Source organism: Rhagoletis pomonella, unplaced genomic scaffold, assembly GCF_013731165.1.
Source record: "Rhagoletis pomonella isolate Grant_MI unplaced genomic scaffold, Rhpom_1.0 Rhpom_scaffold_00007, whole genome shotgun sequence".
In the NCBI taxonomy this organism is placed as follows: domain Eukaryota; kingdom Metazoa; phylum Arthropoda; class Insecta; order Diptera; family Tephritidae; genus Rhagoletis; species Rhagoletis pomonella.
Genome location: NW_023458561.1, coordinates 40,588,970 through 40,598,126, shown reverse-complemented (window position 1 = coordinate 40,598,126; position 9,157 = coordinate 40,588,970). Strand labels below are relative to the sequence as shown.

The 9,157-nt window shown below is 35.9% G+C and overlaps 1 protein-coding gene across 3 annotated transcripts in view; it reads right to left on the bottom strand.

Moving 5' to 3' along the window:
• The window catches only part of LOC118743713 (farnesyl pyrophosphate synthase-like), a 14,702-nt gene that overhangs the window by 384 nt on the left and 5,161 nt on the right, over positions 1-9,157 (bottom strand). The gene's annotated exons all lie outside the window — the stretch shown is intronic.

The following is a 9,157-nucleotide window of genomic DNA, read 5'->3' as shown; positions in this document are numbered from 1 at the left end:
AGTGGTAGGTGCAGTGCATGCATTTAATCAAGTATATTTTTTATTTTTTTATAAATACATTTTGTTTTTTTTTTTGTCAGATCCAAAAAAGGTGGCGCGTGTCAAGCAACTTTATGAAGATCTAAACCTACCTAGGGTCTACGCCAAATACGAGGAAGAAACATACAACAGCATCAAAGCACGTATTCAACAAACTTCAGATGCGGTACCGAGCGAAATTTTGCTAGAAATGCTTAACACAATTTATCAAATAGAAGTCAAATAAAGAAAAAAAATTCCCGATAAGTGGCATTACTTTTATGTTGTTTAGCATTAGCACAGTAAAATTAGACTTCCTCAAAAAAAAAATAAAAATTAACAGCGATTTTTTGATGCAGTTTTGATGCACGTAGATCATGGATCCACAATCTTGCCCCTAAATTTCATTTGGCAACATTCCGGCATTTTGGACTTTAGTTTTTTTTTGGTTTATTGCGATTAGCAAGCTTATTTTGCATTTTCGTAAAAATGGTTAAAAACAAATTTGTAGAGAAATAATTTTCCACGTTTGTTATAAAGAAGTATGAAAAAAAAACTTTTTTGTTGTAAATAATTAGCAAAACCTGCGAAAGAATTTTACTTTGTCACGATTTTCGCCATTTTTCGACAATTTCTGTTGGAAATGCATAGCATATTGAAATTCCAAACTTGTAGAGAATTTCATGCTTCACAACTTTTATACGTAAAAATTTTTTTTTTTTGTACGACGCGAAGCGACGTAAAATTAATTTCCCTAAAGCGTCAACCAGTACCAGTAGTAGGCGCCCCGCCATTGAAAACAGTGTGGCCTTTTCAAAAATTCAACATGGCGCCCCAAATATGGCGTCTAAACTAACCGTAAATTAGATTTTTCTTTACAACTTTTGTGCCAGTGGAGAACCCAACACTAAAAAAGAAAAAGTAACATCAGGTTATTGTATTTTTAAGGTCTCTGATTACGAACCTAGAGCAATTCATAATGGCGAACCCAATATGGCGGTCAAAAAACTAAATTCGATCCGATTCGCGTGAAAAGTAAAATATGCCTGCCAAATATTTTCAACAGAAAGTTAGTGCGAGCTAACCAGAGTAAATCGTGCTACCCACTCTTTCGTTAAGTTTGGAACTATCTTTTCTTAAGACTGTGGCACCTTCCCACAGTGTAGAGAACTGGTATAATATAGCTGTCGTAGATTATCCGATAGAGTTTGAAGAACCTTTGCGTGTCCGAATTTCAGGTCTCTCCAAGACTGGACCGTATTTAAACTGGTCGCACCACAGCCGGCCCGAAATTTGCCGCAGAGATCCACCGTTTTAAGGTTTAAGAGTATTTCCAGAGATTTGGTGGATGTAGCGGGTAGTGCTCCCGCGGCGAGATGGAAAGCCGTCCTCTGTACCCGTTCCACCTTGGCTCTGGGCAACGTCTTATTTAGCGGAGGCCAGCATATAGTGACCTCGTGAAAAAGGATGGCTCTTACCGCCGCTGTTTACTTACATGTGTAGTACATACGTGTGTATGAGGTTGTATGACCCATTTTTCGTCTATAGCTGTCTTACAGGCATGCAGGGTGGTATTGACCTTCCTGGAGCGCCCTCCGATATTTCGCTCCCAGTCAAGTTTCTTTTCAAAGGAATTTGACTTCGGTTTAGAGAGTAAGTTCTACCGCGTTTAAAATGGGAAATTTGTATTGAGGAATTTTACACATCCTCGTTAAAAGTACTATTACGGTCATGGCAGGATTACGGTAAGTCCACACTGCCCTGGGGAAGTGGGTCTGGTCACATATTCTGTGATGGAGGCGTTCCTCAGCTCTGATAGAATAGTTATTTTTTCGAGAAGTGTAAACCGCAAAACATTATTATTATATATTCTTAAGATAAAAGAGGATCCATTAAACCAGTAGTATCGAATTATTAAACAATAGATCGAACTTAAAATCGTGCAATTTCGTATCTCAAGGGAAAAGCTAACGTTTTCGTAAGCTTTTTATATGGGTCAGATCTCGGTTTGAGCGTCAATGCATAAACACAATTCTAAACAATATAGATATATGAGGCACTCTTCGTCAAATGAAGCCCCGCGGTTAAAGTTTTGAAAATTCGGTAAAAATATTTATTTTTAAATGATGAGTAGCGTTTCTGAAACCCAATAAGGCGGACATAGTTTTGAAATATTATTGGATTCACTTCAAATATTGTAACACCCAGAGCTTCTTGCGAGTCACTGATAACGAATTTGATTTGATCATACATTTTAAATTTAAAAATGGCGGATCTAATATTGCGAATTCAATAAGTTTTTAAACATTTTTCCGTCATCTTGGATCCACCATTTTGAATTTAAAGAATTTATGGCCAGGTTCATAATCAGCGACTCCAAAAACTTCCAAATACAAGTTTCGAGCGAATTCAATAAATTTTTAAAAACTTTTCCCCCATATTGGATTTCAAAAACTTAAAAGTAAACTTTTTTACCGAACTTTCAAAAATATAACCGATTTTTATGACCGGAACCAATTTTGGAGACAGGGAGTTGATGAAGAATGCATCATGGGGGTATTTTCTCCATTTTTATTTTATTTTATTTTTATTTTTCAAAGTTAAAATCGAAAACTAATTAACTTTTTCACATAAATTTTATTATAGACATAGGCAAACTTTGAGAAAATTTTAAAATATCTAAATTAATTGCTTAATTCGCTAATTCAATATGTATGCCTGGAGCACTGGGAATTTTAAATATTTATTCATATGTTAAAGCGAAATGCTTATCAAATAAGCAAAAGTCAGAAATACATATTTTATTTTTATCTGAGTCAGAAATTGAAGTTTCTACAACGTTCCATGAGGCAGTATACATATAAGCTGGACGTGAACCAGACTAACCTCTTAAATATTTGCTCCCTTGAAACAGTTGTATAAATTTGTATTAATAACAGGCATACAAGTGTAAACAAACTGAATTTATTTTGCACAAATTTTTTTATTGCATATCTTATGTTTCGAAAATAACCGAAATATGTCAAAACAACGGTCATTGATATTTACTTAATTAAATTTACAGTAATCTTCATAAAACAATTAATATTAAATGCGAGACGAATGCACTTACCGTACCGAGTAGGTATGCATTTTGGGAGTATAATAGAAAGGAAAAAATATTAGTAACTTTTGGAATTGAGAAGCCCCGAAATACGCGAAAGATAGATGCCAAACCATCTCCAAAAAATATGAAGCAACTACACGGAAAAGTCCCGAAAAGATATTGAAAAGTCTGAATAAAACCCAAAAGGTTATAGAAATTCCCAAATAACAAACTCCGAAGGATTCCAAAAAGTCGTTAAAAATTTTAACAGTTTTATAAAGTTTCGAAAAATCTTCAAAAAAAAAAAGACTCCAAAAAAATCCTGAACGGTATCAAAAAATCCCGAAAAAATTCCATAATTTCCCGAAGCCTAATCCAGTCTAAAAATAAAAAGCAAAGATAACCGTATGGGTTGATTGGTTATTTCGTTGGTGACAAGTGACGAGTGTGACAACTCCAATTAACTCCAATATGTGTCATTTTAAAACCAACACGCAATTGAATAGAAGCAATAAAATAGAAGTTTTGCATTGTTACTACTCAGATCGTCCAATCTCCTGTGACAACAGCATTTAACTAAATAACTGTTTGGCACCTACACTTTAACTACATAAGTATTTGGCCGAGCTTTCCCTACAATTTGTAGCGTTTATCTTCTTTTTACATATATGAAGAGATCCACAGTTTTAACCGCCTCCGAATGCCGAATGATTTCTGTTCGAGAGAAATTGGAGATTTGCCATTGGCTGCCGCTAAGAAAAAACTTTTTTTTATTTTTTTAGATGCTGCTCGAACCAGGAGGGATCGAACATACATATGTACATATTTATGCCTTACAGAGTGACAGTACGCACCTGTAACCACCCGGCTGAAGTGGCCTTTAGTTGATATCCTTGATATAGCTCGGAGGTAACAGAACCGTGCCGTGTCACCCAGATCGTTGCAAGAATATCCCTACTAGCTCAAGCTGTAACATACTCTGTAAATGATTCTATAAGACTATAGGTGATACTTACAGAGTTAAATGTCCTTACCGCCGCCTACTCTGGCTAGCTGAGAAAATATCAAAGTTTGTCCGGTTTTTTTAGCGGCTTAAACTAGTTTACCTCTACCTTTTGATAGAAAAGACGTCAGCCCTAAAAAACAACTGGCCCAATCTGGTAGTCTATGCTAAATTAGAGATGATTCGAAGCGTTTGGTAAACCCTGTATCTTCCCATTCTTTCATTTATGGTAGCATTATGTCGAAATTTTTAACGAAGACAAGCGTAAGACAGAAGGGGGGAGATTTTTCGTGAATACAAGGAAAAGTCCAGCATACTTACGTTTCTTTAATTGGGAGCAAAGGTTTCACACAACGATTAAGAAGGAGGGTTGGAGCAAGGCAATGAAATTTAGCTGTAGATCTCTAACGAGATGGTAACGAGAGTGGGTGCCAGAGTATACTGCTGGGGACTTAATGTCAGGTGGGCAGTAAGGTTACCTGTCCAGTTCAGCATATTTCGCTAGAAGGATGGCAGCAGAGCTAGCCTATACAGAAACGACAATCAATGTATTATTTCATCCAAAAACGTCCTTTGCAGCCGGGAAGCCAATACAAGGCTCTCGAAGAGACAAAAGACATGCATATACACTTGTACAACGAAATTGAGGATAGTATGATTAGGCAGTTGAGGGCTAGATGGAATGAGTTAACCATCTGCATATTGTTACAGCTTTACAGACGGGATTGCAGAGTTGTTACCGGATAGCTTACGATGTATATCCTGGTGGCTGCTCATGTATAAACGTGGATAGTTGCAGGAAGTGTTGCCAGCGGTACCAGGGAAACCATAGAGCATCTCCTAAGCCGGGGTCCCACACTGTCAAAAAGACGAATAAAATTCTTGGGGGCTTATTAATTTGATAAGTTAGAAGGCATTTCAAAAATAGTGCTGAAATTACTAGTGAAACGCCATAATCTAACTCCAACCAGTAACGCTAAGGACCTTCCAGTCAAGATTAACCTTACCTAACCTTTGTCGATACGTACGTTCTTTCCGCATAAGACAGATGACATTCAAGGCTTCCGTTGGACATGGCCTGATCGCCCCAATAATAGTATTTCAGGCTGACTTTCGCACTCAGCCTAACATTGTATGTTTGGAACTAGTTCGCGTGCACACCATTCCACCGAAACAGCGTGCCGTATGGAATTCATGGGCAAGCACAGAACACCACATCTAGATCTCTGGAACTCGATGTTTTGTGCACATTTCCCTGTTTATTTTCTGTGAATAAGAGTAGTTCAGTAGTAGTATAATGACCGCAAAAAGCAAATTCAAAGGCCACAGTACACCGCCTGGAAAAATGTAGATCTGAAAGATTGTCAAAACCGGATCAGAAACCGTATCTCTAGAACTTGACTTTGGCGGCCGCCTGAAGGCCTTTTTAGTAATAGCGATTTTGTAAAAGCAAGGGCGAGAGCGTAAGGATTTTTAAAAGTAAACAGAATTAGCTCTGAAGTTATCTACGAGGCCATCCTATCACGGGTAAAATATTGCAAAAAAAATAATATAGACTTGCTTTGGTAGCAATTGCCGGTTTAGCGCCGGGGATGCCTCTTAATTACGCTTATCGATAGCTACGCTTGAGCGGGTTTTTTAATCTTAACGCTGCAATAAGTTTACTTTGGTGCACTTTAGATGTGCTGTGTACATGTAATTAGTTTGTACCCACCATGCAAAACATGAGAAATAGATAACAGTCGTCAATGGCAACAAATTGGCGGCTCACCGATTTATTGCCGTAGTGAAAATCGGCAACATCATTTCTTTCATGTTTTAGAACGACTGGTAATAAGAAATCGATAAGATGGCGATATTACCGGCAGTAAATGTATTTCCGAGGGCGACACGTTTTCTTATTTCCTGCAAACAAAATTGTTTGGTGGGTAATAAAAAAAAATACTTTCTTATTCATTATTTTTTACTTAAATTGCTTTCGTGAAATTGACTGTAAGTCTTTTCCCTCGGATCTGTACTCAGAAAAGGTGGCATGATACAATGCCTTGTGAATCGATGTTGTCAAAAGATAATCGCATTCTCGCATCGTTCTTAAGCAGGGATCACACGATTGGTAAATTTGCACATTTGGCAGCCACAGAGTGGTGTTGTCTAGAAAATTTTGCCGAGAATGGGTTCAGCTCAATAACAAATTTTTAAATAACACCTTTCTGTAACTGTGGAAATCATCAAATGTACAATCGCACAGTGCTTTCCTTTCATATGAAACGTGGGCAAAAATAGAATTATGGACGGATTTAAATGAAAATTCGCTTCTTAGCAAAGTTAAGGACGCTAAATTCAAAAATGCAATTTATTTTTGGATAACTTTCACTGTAAATGCAGCTTGAAGTTGAAAATGTGGGTTCTTGTGGCATTTACATAGGTATGCAAATATAGTTCGTTCTATTTTCAAAACTGAGGTGTCAAATGACAGGGATTGGTCTGTAGATGTGCAATGAAGTTTTATTTTTTGAAACGGGTTACCACCTGTTAAAAATTTTATTAATGTTATTTAATAATTTATTTAACGTAAGATGGGTATCAATTGAAATGGTTTTGAAAATTCGTTACTTTTAAACGACACGTAAAAGGGTTGTCACATGTTTAAAAAATCAAATTCAGTTTAACTAAAGGAATAAGGTAACTGAAGTATGTATATAAATATGGGTATGACGCAAAAGAAAAAATTGGACATATTAAGCAAGAAATAAGTGAAGAGTACAAGCATTCCTGAGTTAATTTAAGAGACCAGAATTTTAAAACGAAGAACAAATGACTGATCAACACTAATAACGATGTCATAAACCTTTGGTTTGACACAATTATTATTTTAGTTTAACTAAATTCGACTTTACAAACAGGTGGAAACCCTCTTCGTTATATATGCAAGCTAAAACCGTCTTAAACCTATTTCGTTTGACTCCCGTATGGTGATATATATTTATTTATATAACCTAATTCCTTTAATTCTAATGTAATTTGATTTTTTAACAGGTGGCATCCCTCAACATGTAGTTGGGAAATAAACCCTTTTCATATACATTTCCATTGATACCCATCTCTTAATAATTCATTTAACTTATTAAAAAATTTGAATTAAATTTTTTAACAGGTGAGAGCTCTTTAAAAAAAATTAACCTCTATTGTCTACAGGTCAAACTATTTAATCTGACACTTCATTTTTAAAAATAGAACGAATCGTGCAGATCTGATGACACTGACAAAAAAATTAAAAATGATTTTATGCCTTAGCAAAAAACGCATTACTTCAAAAAGTGTAAAAAATTAGCAGGTTTTTATTTATTTTTTCGAAACCCAAAAACCCGTACTATTTAATAAAATAATAAAAAGAAACTGGTTTATCTAGAATACCGCAGGGATACTCTGTGTTTAATTTTACTCCAAAATTTTTAATCCTGTAGCTCTCTACTATCTATTTGGAAATACAAAACGTCAAACCAACATTTTATTTCAGAAAATGTTTCTGACATTTGTTTCCGTATAGAGCTTACGCATGGCTATGCTGTTATTAATATTCTTACATAAAATTTGTCGAGTTTAGTGGGTTCCTGGCGGCATATAAAATATTTCATACAGAAATTTTCGTTAAATTCTTTTTAGTGGGTAAATTATCTTTAACAAAAAATACCAAACACGTTCACATTGCAGGCAGCGAATTTTTCGATCTTTGCCCACTTAGGTGGCACCGTGCATCGTTTGATCCCCGTGCATCGTTTGATCCCTGCTTTAGATTTATTTTGACCACGCTAACAGAGTTGGTTAAGGAAACCGACTATTGTCTTACAAACCACACTCCACAATGGCAAAATAAGTTCAGTACCTATCAACGGATACGAAAAGAATGGAACGTGGACCAATGCAGGAAAAGCGGGACACAAGATGGGCGATAGCGCTTGCTCGGAGTTCCTACCCTACCAGTAACTAGTTTAAATATCGATGTTCAACCAGTTTCTTACCCCCTACAGCTAGTTGAAGATCTGACTTTCTTCCTTGAAACGAACTGTGGAATTTAACATGGCGATGTCCTAGGTATCAGCCAATTATCCGACTCTGCATATGATTTCAACTACTTTAAAATGCATTTTTCTTAGAGCACTTTAAAGTCAGTCGTTTTATTACGCTTTCGTTGTGCACTTCACAGATGCTTTTTCATAATTAAGAAAAACTGAAATTAAAAATTTTAAATTAATTATTCCGCCTAATGAGATTTGAACATGAACATTCTTGGCCGCGACCAATTGTAGCAAACATCTTTTCACGCTGACCACAAGTAGTGTTGCGGGGAACACCTTTCCGCAAAAATACTGTGGCCAGCGTAGCTGTCGTTGGACTTGCGAGGGCTATATTTTGACGAAAAAATTTCATCGACGTCGACAAACATAATAATTATTATTATTTTTTAAATTTGAGCCAATAAATTAACAAGTTGTAATCGGCGCGATGGGCAAAGAGAGCTTTTATTCTGCACTCGCCTATAAAAATGTATAGAAATCTTAAAAGAGCTTTTCCCGCGTGCATGTTGGTGCCCATCACCAATTTACATATGTACATATCGAACCCTAAATTGAAAAAAAAGTAAACGAATTTTTTTTTCATAATTTTTGTCGTGATGCAGGTATGATAGAAAATTAAATTTGCAAAAAAAAAATCGTTTCGTTTTTTTTTGGCGGTTATGGCTCAATATGAATGTATGTATATGTCATGTATTTAATGTCGCCGGCCGTGAAGCAAAAGTGGTGAAAATTCCAATTTCATCCGTCGACTATAAACAACACAAATTGTTTGCTATAAAAATGCTATAAAAATGAGCTACACCATTACTTATTTTAAAAGCGACCGCCAAAATTTACTGCACCGTTCAATGTTTATTACGTTTCTTCTCAAAGCTAGTTCATAACTGTAGATTCATGTTATTTAAAAACGTGATTGACTGAACTGAAGCGAACTTTCAAAAGGGTGATTTTTTCAAAAACTTTGTTTTATCACTT